The sequence below is a fragment of the Dermacentor silvarum genome, chromosome 11, assembly GCF_013339745.2.
Source record: "Dermacentor silvarum isolate Dsil-2018 chromosome 11, BIME_Dsil_1.4, whole genome shotgun sequence".
NCBI classification, from domain to species: Eukaryota; Metazoa; Arthropoda; class Arachnida; order Ixodida; family Ixodidae; genus Dermacentor; species Dermacentor silvarum.
The window spans coordinates 13,112,468-13,134,003 of NC_051164.1; the positions used below are offsets into that span (position 1 = coordinate 13,112,468).

The window sequence follows — 21,536 nt, forward strand, 5'->3', positions numbered from 1 at the left end:
ACGACAATGTTTAGGACGTACAGCTACAGTCGTTCATCACATCGACACCGGTAGCCATGTGCCACTACGGCAGCGTCCATACAGTGTGTCCGCGACGGAGCGCCGTGTCATCGACGAGCACGTAGGCGACATGCTTCAACGCGGCGTGATACAGCCTTCCCACAGTCCTTGGGCCTCTCCAGTAGTACTGGTGAAAAAAAAGATGGGACAATTCGTTTTTGTGTGGACTATCGACGCCTGAACAAGATAACCTGGAAAGATGTCTACCCTCTCCCCCGTATCGACGACGCACTGGACTGCCTCCAAGGCGCTGAATTCTTTTCATCCTTAGACTTACGATCTGGTTATTGGCAAATCCCAGTGGCTGAGTCAGACGCCCGAAAACGACATTCATTATGCCTGACGGCTTATATAAATTTACCGTGATGCCCTTTGGCCTGTGCAATGCGCCTGCCACATTTGAAAGAATGATGGATAACATCCTCCGCGACCTCAAATGGCAGAGATGCCTTCGTTATCTCGATGACATTGTCATCTTTTCCCCGGACTTTTCTTCTCACCTTCTCCGACTCGAACGTGTCCTCACTTGCCTCGCCGATGCTGGACTCCAGCTCAACATCAAGAAGTGTCGCTTCGCCGCCCGACAGCTAGTCATCCTTGGCCACGTTGTTTCGAAAGATGGTGTGCTTCCAGATCCTACCAAACTCCAAGCAGTCGCCAAATTCGCACGACCAATGACCACCAAAGAACTCCGCAGCTTCATCGGATTGTGCTCATACTTTCGCCGTTTTATCCGCAACTTCGCCACCATAATATCGCCTTTGACGCAGCTTCTCGCGGGAAACCACGACCTCTCGGCCTGGTCACCACTTTGCGATGCCGCATTCACGACGCTGCGTCGTCTTTTAACCTCACCCCCGATTCTCCATCATTTCGACCCAAGCGCACCGACAGAAATTCACACGGATGCTAGTGGCGTCGGCATTGCGCTGTTCTTGCGCAACGAAAGACCGGCTTCGATGAATACGTCGTTGCCTACGCCAGCCGCGCACTGACGAAAGCGGAAGCCAACTATTCCGTTACAAAAAAAGAATGCTTGGCTATCATTTGGGCCATAACTAAATTCCGCCCGTATCCTCTACGGCCGCCCATTTGACGTAATAACTAACCATCATGCCCTCTACTGGCTGTCATCCTTAAAAGATCCTTCAGGTCGCCTCGCTCGATGGACGCTCCGCCTCCAAGAGTACGACATTCGAGTGCTGTACCGCTCTGGCCGTAAACATTCAGGACGCGGATGCCCTGTCCCACTCCCCTGTGTGAGGCCAGCCCAACTATTCGAAGGTACCAATATGCGAGTCCTCCCTTACTGCCACGGACATGCTTTCGGAGCAGCAGAAGGATCGATGGATTGTCTCTATGCTGGCTTTTCTGTCCAACCCATCAGCGACTTCTTCTAACCGTACACTGCGTCGCCAAGCACACCACCTTCGCTGTTCGTGACAGACTCCTATAACTGCCGTAGCTACCTCTCGGACGGCCGCAAATGGTTACTCGGTGGCCCCGCGGCATCTACGTTCGGACATATGTGTACCGTTTCACGATGACCCGCAACGCGCGCATGCAAGAGTACTAAAAACATACGCACGCCTGCTGACTATCGTTATTACTGGCGCGGGATGTACCGATTCGTCCGCCGATATGTGCGCTCCTACCTCGCTTGCCAACGCCGCAAGAATACCCCTTGTTCCTCAGCTGTCCCATTGCAACCATTGCCTTGCCCAGGACGCGCCTTAGACCGCGTCGGAGTGGATCTTTACGGGCCCCTGCCGAGTACTTCAGACGGCAACCGCTGGGTGATGTGGCGATAGACCATGTAACGCGTTACGCGGAAACTTCGCATCTGCCCAGCGCATCTGCGCGTGATGTTGCATGGTTCCTTCTGCGTAACATCATACTTCGCCATGGAGCCCCTCAAGAAGTGCTCAACGACAGAGGCCGTGTCTTTCTCCCTGACGTTATAGAAGCCCTACTCAAGGAATGCCACGTAATTCACCGCACCACTACTGCATACCACTCGCAGACTATTGGAATGACTGAGCGCTTTAACCGTACTCTTGGCGACATGCATGTTATCCATGTACGTCACATCTGACCAGACCAATTGGGACCGCGTTCTACCCTTCGTGAAGTATGCTTATAACACCGCCACACAGACCACTATACGGGATTTTCCCCGTTCTTTCTTCTTTACGGACGCGAGCCTTCCTGCACAATGGATGCCATCCTCCCGTATCGCTCTGACACAACGGAGTCTACTGCCCTGTCCGAAGCTGCTGCACACGCGGAAGAGTGCCGACAGCTCGCCCGCACATTTACTACGGAAGACCAGAAGTGACAGAAGCACCGTCCACCTCTCCACCACAGATCCACCTCTCCTGCATCCTACGCCCCTGACTGACTAGTCTGGCTTTCGGTTCCCGCCACCAGCCCTGGACTTTCACCCAAACTCGTTTCCAAGTACCAGGGTCCCTACTAGTGCTTGCAAATATCTGTCAAACCGGTTATCCCGTTTAACCGGAGGCAGTGAATCCGGTCTCGAAAACTGGTTAACCGGTTAGGCGGTTTTCAAGATACGGATACTCTGGATAACCGGTTTAAATAACCGGTTAGCCGGATATTGGAATATTCGGCCACGAATATTTGGTGCTGATAATAGCTCATCCAAATTTTCAGTTCTATTGCATGTATCCCGATGCCACATGTGCAGATCATTCATCCATCCTTTATAATATGATGTTTATCAGACGGTTCAAAATGTGCCCGTGCGTTTTCCGCGCAATACTTATATCCACTGTTACAGCTTGGGACGACGCATCGGCGCCCCATTTTCGATAATCAGTGAACGCATCCACAGCGAGGAGGAGGAGAAAACATTTATTAGACTTACATCGTAGAGGAGCAGTGGAGGAACTGCAGAACTATTCTGACTGCGCAAAGCGAGCGGCAGACTCTGCTCTACTCTCCTGTTCCGTCTGTCCACGTCTCCCCAAACGTGCCGCAGAAATATAATGAAATTTTCTTTCCCCGCACAATAGCTATGTATCGCATACTCTGATCGGCTCATTTTATGGCGCATGGCAATAAAGTTGAACAAATTCTCGTTTTTCGTTACTCCATAAAACTTGAAACGCACCAAGTGCAGTTTTTTATAGGCACATAGTTAGGGTTGCAAATCGTCTATCATAACCGTGCTTGCACCCATTACCATCATTAATTCTCGATTCGTAGCCACTTTGGGTATTTTTTTTTTGACCGATGAGAGCACCAACACGTATACAGGCGGCTGTTTTATGACCTACATGACACGCATGTCATGACAATCATGTCAGGACCTATCATTTATGTTCGTAATGCACTCTTGTCATAGTATGCCAATTTTGGTAAGTACAATGTTCACGAAACGACCATGCGAGCACCAAGACGTAGGCAGCTGTTTCATGACCTAGATGACACACATGTCCTGATATTCATGTCATGGCCTATCATTTATGTTCGTCATACACTGTTGTCATATTATGCCAATTTTGGTACCTACCAAGTTAGCGAAACGATCATGAGAATACCAAGACGTGGGCGGCTATAAAGATACTCTCTAAGTGGCAAATGTTTACCAAAAAAATGCTTCGCATTTAATACCTGCAAATACAAGAATGCTAGAGAGAAAGAGACGTAATTTCAACACAAGTACAGAAGAACAAATATCCGACTATCCGAATATCCGAAGATTCGGATCCTATTAACCGAATAACCGATCACTCCGGTTATGCGGTTTTCAAATTCGAATAATCGGTGAATCAAATAACCGTATAACCGGTTTTTCCGCCAAACCGGTTTGATGTTGCGGCACTAGTCCCTTACTGTGCGGTCAGTCAAACGTCTCCTGTGAACTACTTGATAGAACCCCTTGAGCCACTTTCGGATAAGCGCCGCTGAGGGCGCGAAATCGTGCACGTTCAGCGGCTAAAGCCTTACTTCGACCCCCCTGTGCTATCCTGCCAGTAGGTCGCCGGGATGGCTCCTTTTTTCCGGGGAGATAATTGTACTGAAGAGAACGAGCAGTATGCACTGCTTCGAGGAAAGACGACGACGACGAGTTGGTCGAACCCTTGTGCCTGTGTTGCCTGAGCTGTGTAACCTCTCGCTGCAGTCCTGTAAGCTCTAATTAGTTAAACCCGAGCGCCTCTCTACAGATAATATAACTGATGCGGGGAGATTATTATAAACGAAAAAACAAGAGGCGGCTTAAGAAAGAACCTTGCCGAACGCAGGAATGAACGTCACAGAAAGAAGTGCGGCCATTTGTAGCCGCAAATTGGGATCTGTTAGTGAGAAAACATACAATCCACTGTCAAGATTTCGGTGGGGCAGGTTGTAAAGTAACAGTCTATGGCAAACCTTATGCAAGGCTTTTGAAAAGTCAAGGAAAATACTGTCAGCAAGCGTTCATTGATCAGGAATCTGATGTGACTAGTAAACGATATTAACTGAGTTTCACATGACAGTTTTGCGGAAGCCGTGCTGTGCTGACGTGAAAAATGAATTAAATTCTAAAAAAATGACTAGGTTAGAAAATAATGTGGGCTCGAGCAGTTTACAACAAATACTAGCTAAAGAAATAGGGCGGTAATTTGTTGAAGAGTTTCTTTTCCTTATATGATTATTATCAAATACTTCGCTTTCATTCATAGTCATACCATTATGGTATTGCTTCATGGGGTAATACTTATCATTGTCATCTTTCCTCTATTCAGCACATTCAAAATCAGGCTATTCGCATTATAACCCAAAGTCATTTCTAACCTCAGGCGCATGCTGTCGGTCCGGATGAAGTCGGTCCAGAGCAGTTCTCAGCCTTCGCCCCACCATCATTTCTGCTGGCGATTTCCCTGCTGACAGAATGTGGCGTGGTATGCTGTTTAAACAGGAACCGCGAAATCTTGCACTGTCTTGATCCTTCCTGTTGCTTCTTTAACGCTTCTTTGACTTCTCTTACCATCCTCTCGACTCTATCATTACTGGCGGGATGATAAGGTGCAGTAAAAACAGTACGCACACCACTACACTTCAAGTAAGTTTGTAACTCAGCGCTTGTGAAGGCTGTCCCATTATCGGAAACGATAACGTCTGGCACACCATCTGTCGCAAAAATGTTTCTTAAGCTTGTCACGATGGCAGTAGCCTTCATCCACGACACGACTTTAACCTCTGCCCAGTTGATGTACGCATCTACCACGATAAGGAATACACCTCCCTTGACTGGGCCCGCGAAATCAATGTGTAGACGACTCCAAAGTTGGTCTGGCTTAATCCAAAAATGAACGGGAGCCTTGGGGTCGCTTTGCCGGTTACTTTGACATGGCTGGCAGTACCGTACATACTCTTCAATTTCGTAGTCCATTTTTGGCCACCACATGAGCCCTCTAGCGGCTGCTTTCATGGCGCTCATCCCCGGATGATTTGCATGCAGGAGTTGGAGCACTCTTTCTCATGCGGCTTCGGGAATGACCACGCGATTTCCCCAGAGTATGCAATGCCGGTGCAACGACAACTAGGTCTTCCTTACCTCGTAAGGGTCAAACGTGCTGTCTAGTTGTGTCGATGGCCAGCCACTGAGGATCCAGTCTTTTATTTTGGCCAAGACCCTGCCTTTATCAGCTTGACGATGTCCGCTGCCTGTAACGGTGCACACTCGACAGCTTCCAGCAGAAGCACGTCTCCAGGTGGCTGTGGTTCGTCCTCGTCCCCGGGGGCTGGAAGGCGACTGAGTGCATCGGCGTTCGAGTTGTCTTCGCCTCGCCTGTACTGAATGCGATAGTTATAAGTGGGCAACAACAGAATCCACCGAAGCATTCTGGGCGACAGTACTTCTGGCACTCGCTTGTCCGTGTTAAACAAACCCCAAAGTGGTTTGTGATCGGTTATCACCGTGAATTCTCGTCCGGCGAGATACGAATGAAATCCTTTTACACCGAAGACGACCGCTAAACCCTCTTTGTCAATTTTGGCGTAGTTACGCTCACTTGCGCCAAGAGTTCGTGAAGCATAAGCTATGGCCCATGTGTTGCTCCCTCCCGTCAGCTGCCCTATGGGTCAGCATCGCGCCCACCCCTACAGGGGACGCGTCGCAGCATAGCACCAAGGAATGCTTGGGGTCATAGGGAACAAGTACGGCATCGGAGCTAAGTAGCTTCTTCAGCCTCTCGAACGCCCGTTAGTGCTCACCTGTCCACTCCCATGTTTGGTCGTGGTCTAGGAGCCCACAGAGGGCTTCGAACGTTCAGCCCTGCTCTTGAGGAAACTGCTGTATAAGTTTAGTAGCCCCAAAACTGCTTGTAGCTCCTTCTTGCTAGTGGGCGCTGGCACTTGCTGGACTGGCGTCAGTCTTGCTTCGGCTCGGGTAATCAATCCTGTGTCCCAAGAATTCAATGCTCGTCTGGTTAAATTCGCAGTTGTCCGTATTAACACTTAACTGTGCGCTTTGCAGACGCGACAACACAGTCTCCAGTCGTTCTGCGTGATCTTCCGCGTTACGTCTAGAAATCAGGATAGCATCAAGATAAGCCTGAACGCCAGGAATGCCTGCCAACAACGTGTCAATGACTCGTTGAAACACCCACGGCACGACAGAAATTCCAAATGGCAGCCGCCTGACTTTGTGCAGCCCCCTTATCGTGTTAACTGTGAGTACCTCCGCCGACACATCATCCAGACTAAGCTGTTGATAAGCTTGAGCTAGATCGAGCTTGGTAAATATCTTGCTTGACCTAAGGGTCAAGAGTGTTTCCGCGGTAGTGGGAAAAGGATACCCGCTGGTTTTAACTGCCTTGTTTACCGTGCTACGGTAGTCACCGCAAAGACGTAAGGTTCCGTCTTTCTTCCTTACCACTACCAGCGGCTGTCCCAGACTCCTTGTTGCATCAAGCGGTCGACTTCTTCGGCCACGTAGTCTTTCAGTGCTGTTGAACGGGACGACTCTTGAGGAACGTCGGTTTGGCATCCTCTTTGAGTTCGATGTGAACTGGCGGTCCATTGAAGCCAGGTAAGTCACTGCGGCACACCTCGGAAAATCGTGATGTCACTTCGTCCACTTTCATTTCCTAAATTCCATGCACCCCAATGCCCAACGGCCTAAACTAGTTCTGCCCAAGCAAAATGTTACCGTGCCTCTTCAATGCCAACAAAGGCAGCTTTATCTTCCGGCCCTTGAATTCCACCACAACGCTTGCGCGAGCCACCACCGGTGGTGCTTCCTTTGACCGGGTTACGAGCGTTGAGCTTGATTCTTGAAGGGGTATTTTCTTTTGCTTTCCCTCGATTAATCGAAACGTCTCTTCACTCACAATTGAGCACAATGCTCCAGAATCGATCTCCATCGGAACATTTTGCCCTTGAATCTGTACTTCTACCATGAACAACTTTTGTTCTTGCTCATTCACTTCGCAGAGAGAAAATGATTCGCTCATTTCGTAGGCGCCCTTGTTTTTACATCCTTTCCTATTCTGTTCATGTAGCGTCATCTTTTTAGAATGTCTACCCTCGTCTTTTGAAAACAGGCTTTTGCTATGCGTCCAACTTTTTTGCACTTGAAACATGCCGTCTTTCTAAAACTGCATAAATGGAGCGGGCTTACCGTTGCAGCGGTAGCAACTGGAATCTTCCGCCGCGGTGTCTTGTTTCGTGCGAGTTGCTTGTATTAGCCCATTGCTGTCTTTTGTCTCGTCTCGACCCTGGCTGCGTATTGCTCGCTGCTGTTTTCCCGTAGCTTCTGCTCTCAGGGCCATGTCGTACGTCACCTGGAACGTAAGGTTGTGTTCTGCGAGAAGCAGCTGCTGGACTGCTTCGTTCTTGACGCCGCATACAAAACAATCCCGCATCATGACGTCCAGCGGTAACTGCTTGCCACCAAAACCGCAGTCTTCGGCCAGCTTTCGTAGAGCAGTAACGTAGTCTGCCACCAATTCTTCAGCCGCCTGGTTTCTTCTGTAGAACAAAAACATTGCGTACAGCTCCGAAGGCCTCGGATGCAGGTGCTTGCGAACGGACGTCTTGATTTGGTTGTAGCTTGCAGTGGTCGGTCTTTACAGGCTTCACCAGGGTTACGATAAACCCGTACGCTGCTTTGCCGCAACAACTCCGCAGAACTGCCCTCTTCTACTTGGCTGTTGTAATTTTGTTCGCGAGGCAGAACATTTCCAACCGCTCGACGTACTCATCCCAAGACGCGTCCGTGCCGAGACGATACTCGCCGATCTGGCCGACATACCTGGTATCGCGCCTTCTTCGACGGCGGCCTCGCCGGGCCGGTGCGCCTCGTCGCCAATGTAGTAAATCAGCCGGATGCCCGGGTGCGAATGACCATGTGTTTATTGACGCACAGTTCTTTTATAGTATGAAAAAGCCGTGATAAGGCCACTGCTACTTGCGTGGGTGATAAGCGATAAAATCGACATGCAACGTCACTATATAACATTTTATTTGTCATAACTAATTAATTAAGGAAAGATGTCTTACTCTTTTTGCGCACTTAAACTTTTGAAGAGTCTACCATATGCCATTAAATGGTTATCTACCTTGTACTCATTTAAATACCAACTTAAGAATTATTTGCTGTCTGATTAACATTGTATAATGCTAAGTTGTAGCTATGAAATTTGCATAATGCTAATTTGTAGCTGTGTAATTAGCTATGATTGGGCATGATTCCTTTTCCCTTGTTTTTTATGTGTGTCCTCACTCAGTTTCTTGCTTTTCTTGCTTATTTCACTTTTTGTTTCTCTGCTCTGTATTTTGCTTGATTTTTTATATAGCAATTAATCAATGGTCCCGGTGCAGTCTCTGACTATGGGACCCTTGTCTGTATATCATTTCTTGTAGCTAACTGTATGAACAAATAATAAACTGAAACTCAACTGGAGTGTGGCGCTCCTTTCTTGGCACAAGGTTGAGCAATAAAAAAAAAATTGATTTTTATTCATTTAGTTTTTCAGTTGTTCTGCTTCTTCGCCGCCATTACGCCACCACAACAGGAAAACGTGATATTATAGCATCAGTTTTCGAGTGTGGTGTTTTTCTACGGCAGACACACAATATTAAATGAAAGAAGAAAAAAATACATACCCTCTGAACTATGGTGGCTCACTTCGTAACAAACCTACTGCTGTTTTATTTGTTTAGCTTCTGCACGCAGAAGACGTTCACACTCAACTTGGTGCCTCGAAAGGTTCCTAGATTAATATCCTCGAATGGTTGTCTATCAAGGCCGTTATTCGCGCTAAGTCCTGTGTTTCCTATGACGGAGCTGTTCCACCACGGTTCTCGTGCGGCGGCAACGAAGGCTAGCGGCGATGTGCGACGGCTTGATTGGTATCAAATGTCAATAGAAAAAAAAATTGGCTGTGGATTAACTCAGTTATGCCTGAGTGTGCGTATCACTCTTAATCTGGTTCCATTTAAGTTCCAGTTAAAAAAGTGATCCACATATTTTATCTGGATCCGAACTGCTAATAAGTGGAGCGAGTTATATAAGTGGAACTTATGTGGAACGTTCGTTCTGTTTTCTTTATATTTATCGTTCTTATCTGGAACTCAGTAAACGGAGGGAGGTGGTGTTGTGTGATCCAGTTATCGTTCCACTTAGGTTCCAGTAAAATTTCTAGACAGTGCGCTTGTATATTTTTTTGCTTGTGTCTTGCTCCACATAACTGGTGCGCTGCAGTGAAGTGTGCATTGCACCACATATAAATTTGGCGCTCTTTGGGCGGAGATGCCCTTGGCCTATACAACCATGGCATATAAAATTGCAGAAACTTACGCTGTATCTGTGAAGCTATCTTACAGAAGTTGACATTTGTAAACTGCTAAGGAGGATTTTTAGTGATGTCATTTTACATTAAAAAAGCCCCTGTTCAATAACGCCGTAGAAAGATTAAACGACGCAAGCAAAGGATATATCTTAGCGAATAGCAGAACTTGCAGGAACCTCTTGTCAGGTTGTCTGCGGGGCTCAAACGGCCTTTGCGAACCTGGTCTTGCTGTGACTAATTTCAGACGCGCAGTAAACCAAAGCGTTGGTGTTGTTGCCCTCTCTTGTGCTTGTCTAAGTTTGCGCTTACGTTTCAATGACGAATGTTCACCAGCTAGCTCGTCTCTCCATTTTACTTCAGTGCGTCTAAAATCATCAATAACTTCAATTCTAGAAGGTCTCGCGTCTTTCAGTGCCCACTCTGCTGTTTGTATGAATCCCATAACAGCCTGGGCTCAAGAATTTCTGGTGGAGATCGCGCTTTTCCGGACACCTTGGTTACGAAGTTATTGTTGAGGCTATCACGTGCGCATTTGACTAACAAGTAGCATCATATAGAAACAAGGGCTTTGGTTCAACGTTCAGTCATATGCGCGCTGTGGTCTAGTACGTACACAGTTTTAAACGCTTAAGCAATAAGTCAATGACTACAGCCTTCAATTATAATGCTCCCTTGGGTTACGTTGCGGCATATTGTGCATGCTTATACGCATGCAAGTGTGGTTGCATTTTCCTGCTCGTAGTGGCTCTTTGATTGCCACAAGTAAACAAAAATATCAGTTTGGAGGGAACGGTCGACTCTATACGATTCAGAAGTGGGGAACGAAATTAAACTTAGAGAACTTCAAATACTTAGCACTATCTGCAGTAAACTCGGTGTAATATTACTGATATCCTAATATTTTTCTAAATTATGCGCATCAATAAAGGAAAAATTCGCAGTGTAAACATCGATTTCTTCATAGTAATTGTAGCGCACCGAATGACCCTTCCGTCTCCTGCTGCTCCCTTGTTTATTGTTTTCCTGCAGTGCTGACTTTTAGGAGGAAAAAAAAAACTGTTCTGAAACGGGCCGGTGTATTACTTTCTAATAAACTGTGCCACACCTTCCCCTGGCTATACGCGAGTACTTTGTCATGTGTATATCAAAGAGCGTCGCATTATATTTTTTTTGGTAATGACCAGGCTTGCTGTGGTCAACGAAACGCAGCAAATGAAGCAGCGTGCATTTTGCGCTCATTGTAAACAGCAACGCTGAAAAGCTTTCTTCAGAAATTATGCACGGTTATTGCGCGCACTCACGGCCAGCAGCGCGAAAACAACTTTAGTAGAAATTAACGTGTTAAGCGGTCTGTTCTTTATAATATGCATTAACACCTGTGTTACGTATATTGTATGTATTAAGAAATATATATATATATATATATATATATATATATATATATATATATATATATATATATATATATATACACATATACATTAACGTGTTAATATCTAAACACTGCGCCCTGAGGGCACGCGGCGCGTTGTCATTTCCGGACAAAAAAAAATTAAAAAAAAAAAAAAAGCGGCGACGGCCGCGCAGTTTTCACGCACTGTTCCGCGGGCTGGCCCCGGGCCACGTCGCCCTTCCAATCGCTACCTCCAGATGTGCATGCGCGACGTCTGACGAACTCTCCTCGCCTTATCCTCGCCGGCTCGCCGACGCCACCTTATTGCCGGCGCGGTTTTCGTTGTGACACGTGGTGGCATACACAGTGCAGTGACGTTGCCGCCCCTGATGCGAACTGCTAGAAATGACTGTGGTTTGCTGTCGGCCAGTTTGGCAGGAACCGTTATGACGAAGTGACGTGGTGGAGTTGCCAGGAGACGCAAACAAAGGTCAGTGCTGCATATTTACGTGCTCGTTACGGTTGTTTTTCATTGAAATCAAAAATATCATTGTGTCGGGTAGGATACCGCTACGCTTCCCCATGTATTCAGTTGAATTCAGGCACGCCTGCCAAACTCGCTCCACGAAGACAATTACTGCTTATATAGTTCGATAGCTTAATTTGAGTACCATTCCGGTGGATTTGCTTCCAGCGGGCGTATTAGAGCAGTCTAAATGATGGCAGTTTTTCCGCCAAATTGCGGACCACGAGACAAAGGGCGAAAAGGCAAATCGAATTAATACGCTTACTTCGTCATCTCGTCATTTAAGTTCTGCGCGGAAATTTTTTTCGTAGCGTACAACTTCACTTTGTCTTGGCGCGTGAAACTTCACTTGGTTTTGGCGAAACGTAATCGGTAAACGGTAATTCGCGTCAATTAGCGTGCTCGTGGGCCAGAATCCGCTCTACATTTATGACTCCGACCACGTTGCTGGTTCGCGTGTTAGTTTCCCAGTAATCTGTATGCCCCATTAAATTATGTTGCTTAGTAAGATATTGACGATCGCTTTAGCTGACAGCGGGTGTGGATGTTCGCATCGTGCGACCTCGTGTTTACCGCTCGCGATCTCCTCGCGCTCACACGGTTCGCAACTTCCAAGCAAACTTGTCAGAACTTGCGTCCTTGGACGTATCGGTATTTTTGTAACACTTGTGGGTTATTCCCGCTACTGTTTTATTCTGCTAGGTAGCATGGATCTACAGTGCTTGCGAAAGCGGAATCATCGTCCCGGAAATATTTGTCCTTGCCGCTTGCGCGCGCACGTAATGCACCAAGGAGAGCGCGCGAGTAAGATGCCATTCCGCATAACTGTTAATGATGGTTCGATGTGTTGGCGGCCGCACTGCCTAGGTTTGGCTGTGTACGTTAGGTAGTTTCTTGTGTCTTCCAATGCCGTCGCCCTTTTCAGATCTTATGTTCATGCCACCCTTAGCTTGCTCCGTGACGTCGAGAAATAGAAGGGACAGTGGTTGTCAGCAGTAGTGTGAGTTCACGCTGCGGTCGCTTCATAATATAACTCTTTTGGGGCAGCTTATATTAGTTAACAAAAACATTTCACTGGTGGAGGGAAGAAAGTGAGGTACGCATGCCTGGCCTAGTATTCAGAAATTGTGCCGCCATTTCTATGCCGTGGACGTCAGTTCTGGTGGCACGACAGAACAATTGCCTACAACGCGTACGTGCTGAATAAGTTCTTACATCATGATGTGCCCACAAAAAATATGCCATTTCTGCGCGTCCTCAAACTTGATAATCTGCAAATACAGCTATGTTCTCCGTTCAACAATAACCTGTGCAGAAAACCGAATATCGCTGTGTCCACTGGGATAGTTTGTGACAAATATTCCTGCTTTTGTATGAAAAATAAAAATGAAAACATTATTTCCAGTCTCTACGCGAACCCTTCGCGTCATTGCTGTGGTATGCACTGTGGACGCATGTAATAGGCATGTGGTTATGATTTATGAGAATCTTATGCAGCAGCCTAACCCACCAGCAGTTCTAGTTTGGCTCATGCCACCACGCAGGGTATATACCTAGAGGATAAGATTCGGACACACCTTTGTAATATAAATTTTGCTCCACAACACAAAATTTATCGCATCCTGTGACTTGAACAGTAATGTTTATACGTGGTAGCAGCATTACAAAAACACATTCTGAATACATTCGTTATGTATTTTGTTATGTTAGATGTATAATTATAACCATTCCATATTGAGCACTCGATTCCCGATAATCTGGAGAGGCCACAACGATGTGAGGTGTATACTGCGATTTATTTCAACGTTGACTCATACTATTTCAGAAAGCATTCATGCGATCTGTGAGTCCAACGAAGAAATGCGGCTGCTTCGGATGAAAACGTATCTGAGAAGCCTGCAGAAAGTGACCACGCTTCCAGCCACCCAATCCTTTGTCGTGACGCACTACTTGAACTGAAGGTGAGAATTTCATTTTTCAGAGGCCTTGTTCAAACATTGCCTGACAACATGTTAGTTAGCTCTATGGTGAAAGTGCCAGCTGACAGCATTACGCTTATAAGCAACCACCTGCTACTTCTTGCATTGGTAAACTATTTTTCGGCAAAGTGTGATTGATATCTTGTGGAACTACTAGATGTTAACAGGTATTGAGGGTTGTGCTGGCTGTCAATCCAAGCATTTATGCCTGTTGACCGCAGCTATGGCAGACAAGGAATGTAAGGAATGCCTGTGCTGCTACTCAAATTGGAAGCTGCACTTGCGTAAAGCCATTTGAGCTTCTCGAATGAAATTGCTTTATTGGCTCACTGCGTTTACTTCCTGTGTTGTGCCCCGGCATCATTTCCTTGGGCTCTAGCTTCCAGACAGGTTGATTTTGTATTTATTTTGTTGATGAGCTGCTTGCCATATCTTCAACTATGCTATCAATTTTCATTTATGTGCGTACATTTTCTGCGATCAGGTGGAATGCATTTAGCCATTTTAGGTGTTAACGGCAGGCGTTTTTTTCATGGATGTTACTATGTGTGGTTTGTCAGAAGCACAAAAACTTAGCTTATTTTATAACCTATGTATTGGTGACGTGTACAGTTCTTTATTTATCTGCTTTGCTTTTTTGCCTAGGCAATTGAGGAGATGATCACAGATCCTTTTTGCATGGACCTTGGGTGAATGAAAATGCTTTTGGCCACAACTGCAGAGGCCTGCATGTCCAATGCACCAGATGATTTGCCGTCTTAAATTTTAAATCTTGACGTGGTAAGATCACTCATATTTTTCAAATCTTGTGGGTGTGCTCTGTTAAGAGTGTGTTATTTTGTAAGCTGTGAACAATGTTTAGTCAGCTGTGCTCTGTCTGTAGCATTTGATAAATGATAAAAAGTGAGTGGTCATTTACACAGACTGGCTCGCACTTTATAACCTTTAACACTGGTGAAAAGCATTGCTATAACAATGAATGTTCAAATTTCTCATCTAAGTCAAGATGAATATAGAATCAACTCCGCTGCTTGAGTAGTTGTGTCAAGCTGATATTTTATCTCATCGTATCGTTCAGCAGAATTAAAACATCTGCAGCTATCCTAGGGACTGTTTTCTTTTTTTAAGTGGGCCATAAAGTGTCAGGCAATGTGCATTTCTTTCAGCTTGCCTTTGAAGCAGAAATAAGGTTTAGAGACACAGTGGAGGCTGTGGAGGCCAAGCTAAGCAAAATGCAAGAGATTTTGAACCGGGAAAGTCTCATGGGACTTGGAAGAGTTTGTTCGACCCAAGGAGGCTGATGCTGCAGTTTTTACTAAGCTAAGACGGCACTTTCTGATCTCTTGAATGAAAAGGCACTGATAAAAAAACTTCAGGGCTGTACTTTCGTACACAAAATACCTAAAAAAAGTATGGAAACGTGGATTTCAAATCAGACTTTTTAAATGATGTTTTACCTGTAAGTTATGTTAAGCATCATAACAGCACTGGAAAGCACATAAAGGAGTAAAGAGCACACTTTATTGTATTGGGAAAGTGCATGAAGTATGAAGTGTGCAAAGATTAATATATTCTTTGGTTGGTAACTAACAATCCCTCAAGGCTGGAAAAGCCGATTGATGTTCAGGTCATTCAACCAGAAAAGCGTAATTCTTTTTCCAGAAATAAAGCAGCGATTCCATTCACACTAAGCAATCGTCGATGCGGCATGCTCATAGAATTTTTGTGCACACTGGTACCTTTTAGGTTTGAAAGAAAGAAAACCGAGAACTCATAGTGAAATAAATTATTAGTTTTATAAAAAGGGTATCATCATGAACACCACAATTCAAAGCCATTGTGTAGTTAAAATTTTCTGCTTCTCTTTTCTTCAAAGGCAAAAGAACTTGGCAACAGGTCTCCACCAGGCCCATGCATTTTGAAAGGGAATGGCAACTTCAAAATTGCCCGCAAGGAAAGCATTGTGGCGTTACCACCTGCATCATCACCTGAGAAGGCGGTCATCCTCCTGTTGAGTGAGTGTGAGTGAGTCAACTTTAATAAATATCCGGCAAATTGATGGCCTGGGTCTAGGCCGCACCGGGGGCAGCAGAGAGACCCTGTCTCTTGGTAGCTTCCCGAGCTTACTGGGTGGCCCAAAGTTGGTCCTGAAGATCAGAGCTAGTCAGTGCGGTTCTCCACCGCGCCCTTAGTTCATCCGGGGGAACTGCAATTCTCCTCTGAACTGTTTCACAATCCCAGAGTATGTGTTCTAGGGTGGCTACTCTATCATTACATAACTTACATTTGGCCTCAGGGTATAAATCTGGAAACATGCAGTTAAGATGTACCGGGTTCGTGTAAGTTCTAGTTTGAAGTCGCCTCCAGTCAACCGCCTGAGACCTGTTTAATTTTGGGTTAGGAGGTGGATAAATACACCTCGACTTTCTGTAGGATTTGGTAATGTCACTGAATGAGAAAAGTCTAGCCCTATCCATCCGTTCCATCTCCTCCTCGGCCAGAGCCCCCCCTAGTCGGGCACGGTTAGTGAGTCCTCGCGCAACACGATGGGCAGACTCGTTAGGGTTTGGGTTGGCGCTGGATTCGCAGTCTGGAAACCAGATGATTTCTTTGTCGTAACATTCCTCAGATGATATAAGTTTGGTTTCACTGTTTAGAATTTTTGCAGCTTCAACTGATACCCGTCCTCTGGCATAATTTCGTATAGCCGATTGAGAGTCGCTAATAAGGTACCTATATTTGGGAGAAGCGATAGCCAGAGTGATGGCAACCTCCTCCGCAACCTCAGAGACACTGGTTTTGATTGAACACGTGCGTACGCTTTCTTGCTTTGTATTAATTGCTACTGCTGTAAATGCTAGGTGATTTGAATATTCCGCGGCGTCCACGAACAGCGCTTCCTCATCATTGCCACAGGCTTTGAGTAGACTTTCAGCTCTGCTCGTTCTCCTGCCCTGATTGAATTCCGGGTGCATATTTTTGGGTAAATTGGGGATTTTAATCCTGCTCCTGATCTCTCTGGTCAACGTAATTTTCGGTCCTTGCTGGTTATGGTAATTTATTCGTAATTTGTAGAGTATACTTCTGCCAGTCCGGCTGCTGGCGAGTCTTTCCAGCTGAGCTATCTGCTGAGCTTCGATCAATTCTTCTAAGGTGTTATGCATGCCCAGCTGCATTAATCTCTCTGTACTGGTGCTGTCGGGCAAGCCTAGGGCCTGCTTAAAAGCTTTCCTTATGAGCGTATTGATTTTGTCCTTTTCTGCCTTGTACCAGTTAAGGTACGCAGCTACGTCAATGATGTGGCTTATCGCAAAAGATTGAATGAGCCTAACAATGCTAGCCTCTTTCATTCCCTGATACTTGTTCGTGATTCTCCTAATCAGCCTAATAGCGTTAGTGACCTTGGTCCCGAGCTTTCTAAGGGTTTCGCCGTTAGTACCTTTAGACTCCATATTGAGTCCCAGGACCCTAATTTGTTCAACGATGGGGATGGCCCCGCCATTCTTCGCACGAATGTGTATCTCTTCGTACTCTCTCTCTTTGATGCACCCCTTGGGCGGCCTGCCCTTGAGGGTGGGTGTGTAAAGGAGAAGCTCTGATTTCTCTGGGGAGCATTCAAGCCCCGTGCCTGTAAGGTGATCCTCTACTTTACATACCGCTTCCTGTAATTTCTGTTCTATCTCTCCATCACTGCCTTGCGAGATCCATATGGTAATGTCATCCGCGTACAAGGAGTGATTGATTCCTTCGATGTCTTCGAGCTTTTCCTGCAATCCTATCATAATGAGGTTAAAGAGCATGGGCGATATCACGGAGCCCTGAGGCGCACCCGAACTGCCCATATCCCTCACCTCTGACTTGAGTTCCGCCATCGTGAGGGTAGCCTTCCTATTCCTTAGGAAGTCTAGGATGTAATTGTACGCCCTTTCTCCGAGGTTTAGGTGGCTCACCTGACTGAGTATGGCCGAATGTGCTGCTTTGTCGAATGCTTTCCTGAGATCCAACCCTAATATAGCTCTGGTGGACCTCGTTTTACTGTCTAGTATTTGATGCTTGATTTGCAGCACTGTATATTTTATTTTAAACCTGTCATACCCATACGCTTTTGGACAGTTTTTGGGACTTGTGCAGGCAGTTGTTGTGAAGGATGAGCCATTTGGACAGTGGCTTGATGCCATTTAAGGCATCAAGCCACTCTATTGAAAAAAGCTGAAGCGGTCAGGCCTAATATTGACGTGCTAACTGTTTTGTAGGTAGAAGCAGCATGTCAGCTGCAACATTGGGAAGTTGTGCGTTCTTTTACGATTTATTTATCGCCAGGGCAAAGCGCTGGCTGTAGGTTACAAGGCTGGCTTGTTTTTTTTTTTTCTCTAAAGTATCTCACTTGTATGTTTCAAGGCTGAGTTGTTTGGTTATTTAAAGATTTCTCACTTGTTTACCAGAGTCTCTTACCTTTATATTTCGCTGTTGCCTTGTTGGTTTTTTTAAATGTGCAACATGCTTCCAGATATATTTGGGGGCATAAATGTTTATAAACATTTACACTAGCTTTCATAGTAGTGTTTGGGATGAGTTATACCAATCTACACAATGCTGGGGCAAGTAACCTGCCTGGAGTGGGAGGATTTTTCAGAGGCTTATGAAGTGTTTTGGTCACGATTAACTTTGTATGATACGTACATCTGTGATCGTAAACTGTATTGTTTCTAGTGTTCATGTTTTTGTTGCGATTATTGCCACATGCTTCTGGCAAGTTTTCGTGTGCAAGTGTTTCATTGTTTATTTTGGCTTGCACTGTCTTTTCCCTTCAATAATTTATTTACTGCATTCTTCATTGGTCTTGTCTTAATTCAACTCTCTAAGACAATTGTTTTATCCCTTTTTCGCATATTTCTTATAGTACTGAATTCTTTTGGAATGGGGGTGCGTTAACTCGGTAAATGGCGTATGGGTACTTTCGCATTTGAGTTACTTTATTTCCTGTGATAAGCCAGCATATTTTGTAGCCTTGTTTAATGTTTTTTTCATAGCTGATGTGCAAGTTTATTTGAGTGTGGTGCACTTATGTCTCAGGCCACCTTTATTACCCACTTTTTAATATAGGGGCATACCCGTGAATGCCGCTTAATGCCTTGTCTCTTTTCTTTTTGGTATTTGTTCCTTGTTGCCTAGTCATTTTCTGTGAAATTTGAGACGTGTATGCAATACTGTCACTCAATAAAGTTTGCTCATGTTTTCAAAGCATTGTAATATTTTGTTTCATAGGTGTTTTAATTTAGGTAACTTATTCCTTTTACATGCAACTAAAGGCCAGAACAGGATCCGGCAGGCGAAGCCAAGGTTTTTACTGTGCCATTCCAGGTACCTCAAACCTACTTTTATATAGAACTGTGTTCTAATAGGCAACGGTTGGGAACTGTCAGGGACTACACTGCTGCAAAATTTCTATTTTCTAATTGTTGGTATCACCGCAATCGACATGCCAAGCCAGCTTGGCATATGGTCTCAGTTTGTACTGACAGGGAAAAGCAAAAATATTGCAGAAGTGGGAAACCATAGACAGCTTCCTAACTGCTTATTAGGACATTGTTTTATATAAAAAGCAGGTCTGAAAGTACCTGGAACAGCGCACCGGATATAGCCATCGCGATTTTATGTGTATCAACGTTCCGGTAACTGAAACAACCCTTTTATTTGGAACAGGGTTCTATATACTCTTATGTGGAACGACGATCCACATAATTATTAAGTAAAAATAAGTGGTGCACTGTTCCATCTACTTATTAAAGTATGTGGAACGTGGTTCCAAATATATAACTGGAACTTTTTTGCAAAAAAGTTGCAGCTACTAAGTGGATCTTACGTGGATCCAGATTAAGAGTGTAGCGAGAGGTGCGGTTAATCTTATTGTTTAGCTTGGTTCTCTCTACCGTTACATCTTTATCGTTGAGCTTCGTACGTCTGAGTGTATAGGTTTGGTTGTTACCTCTCGTAAAGTTATGGTTACATTAAAGACTAGACATTTTTAAAGTGCAACGCATTTATTTTGAAAGTCTTCATCTTGTTGTTTCTGAATTGCCAAAAAGACGGCCCGATGGTCGGTGAGGCGGAAGGATAAGGGGTTTTCGTTGAGTGACTTGAACACGTTTCGCGTGCTATCCTCATCTGAATCCACTCGCCTGGCCGCTTTGTACTTACGACGCTTCTCGAGGCATGCGGTTCGTTCTTCCTCCGTCTCCTCTGCTCGCTGCCTCCTCTTGGTTTCGTTCCGACGACGAAGCCTGGCTTCTTTCAGTCTCTCCGACTCACTTTCCATATCTGCTGACGCATTCCACCGAGCCGCCCCTTCTATATATACGATGCCACGCCGGCTCCTCCTCTGTTGTTGCAAAGCGGTTTCACCGGCTCCTCCTTTGACGTCATGCCAGATGGCGCGGTGAGCGGCGCTGTGGCGGTTGCTTGGGAACGGCTCGGCTCGAGCGGCGAGAATACGAAACGGCGAGAATACGGCCAATGTAGCTCTAACTGCAAAAAACACGGCCCCCAATGCAGCCTGCGTCGGATCCCAGAAGCGGCCGTATGCGACCGTAGCATCAGCGAGAACGTGGAGACAGAAATGCAGCCCTATCAGGCTGTCGGATCGCGCCGCCAGGGGCCGGCGCATCATCCAGGAACATGCATTGGACATAACGGAGAATACAGAAGTTATAATCTCCGATATAGTGAAACATCTGATGTCGCTAGACTATTGCGAAATCCACTGCTCAAAAAAACTATAGCGAAAAACTATCCACTGCTCGAAATCTACGCATGATTTTGCGTAGATTTCTAGCAGTGGCCAATACCACTTATATTTCGGAACTGTCTGAGAATTTCCTTACACACCTTCGCTGTCCTTGATGTACCAGTTACGCGGAATGGCACAAAGCTGGGAAGTTTTTTATTATTTAGTGTGATGTAATGTGATATCTGAAATAAGTCGACGGTGGGAAGTCTATGACGACAAGAATCAAGAGAAAAAATCTTTAGGTTTCACTTATACAAAAAGGGACAAATAAATTACTGCTCAGTCAACAATTCGACGAAATTGTCCCTGACCACGACGCATGATATGATAAAACAGCATAAAATTAAGGCCTGAGACCTTAATTTGACGTTTTGAAACAAATACTGGCTTCTATTTCGAAATAATCTGAGAACAAAGATTAAATATAAAGAACCCGTACAGTGTTCCGATACGTCACATAATATTTATTTTTATTTGGATCAGTGGATCACTTTTTATGAGGCCACAACGAAATACAACAGATGGTTGTCTGACCAAGACCGGGTCTTCAACATGCGACAATTTCTCAGTGGTGTAGCAAAAAAGTGGCATGAGTTGCGGTTCTTCGAGCATGTTTGCGAACCTTGGTGCATGTGGAAAGAGAACTTCCTGCCTACATTCAAAACAAATAGCGTACAGCGATGGGGCCAGGCGCTGTTCTACCATTTTAGGTCTGGTTCACCGCTTTACTTCCTTGAGAAGCAGCGACTGCTTCAACTTGCTGAACCAGAGTTGCCGTTATATCAGTCTTAGCACTTGTAATTCACGGTCTCCCGAGCAATTTGCAACGGCATGCACAAATAAAAGGGCGGGAAACTCTCGAAGTTCTACTAGAGCTGCTACAAGTATTCCCTCACTACTGGTCTGAGAGGAGCTGCAAGCTCTTGTCGACAGTGGAGCTTCAATATCAATACTCAAGAGAAGCAGAGCAAATGCAGAAGACATA

General features: G+C 45.5%; 1 pseudogene; it reads right to left on the reverse strand.

Annotated features, from left to right (window-relative positions):
* Positions 1 to 7,013: 7,013 nt before the first annotated feature.
* LOC125941560 (uncharacterized) lies at positions 7,014 to 17,636 on the reverse strand (annotated as a pseudogene).
* Positions 17,637 to 21,536: the final 3,900 nt, after the last annotated feature.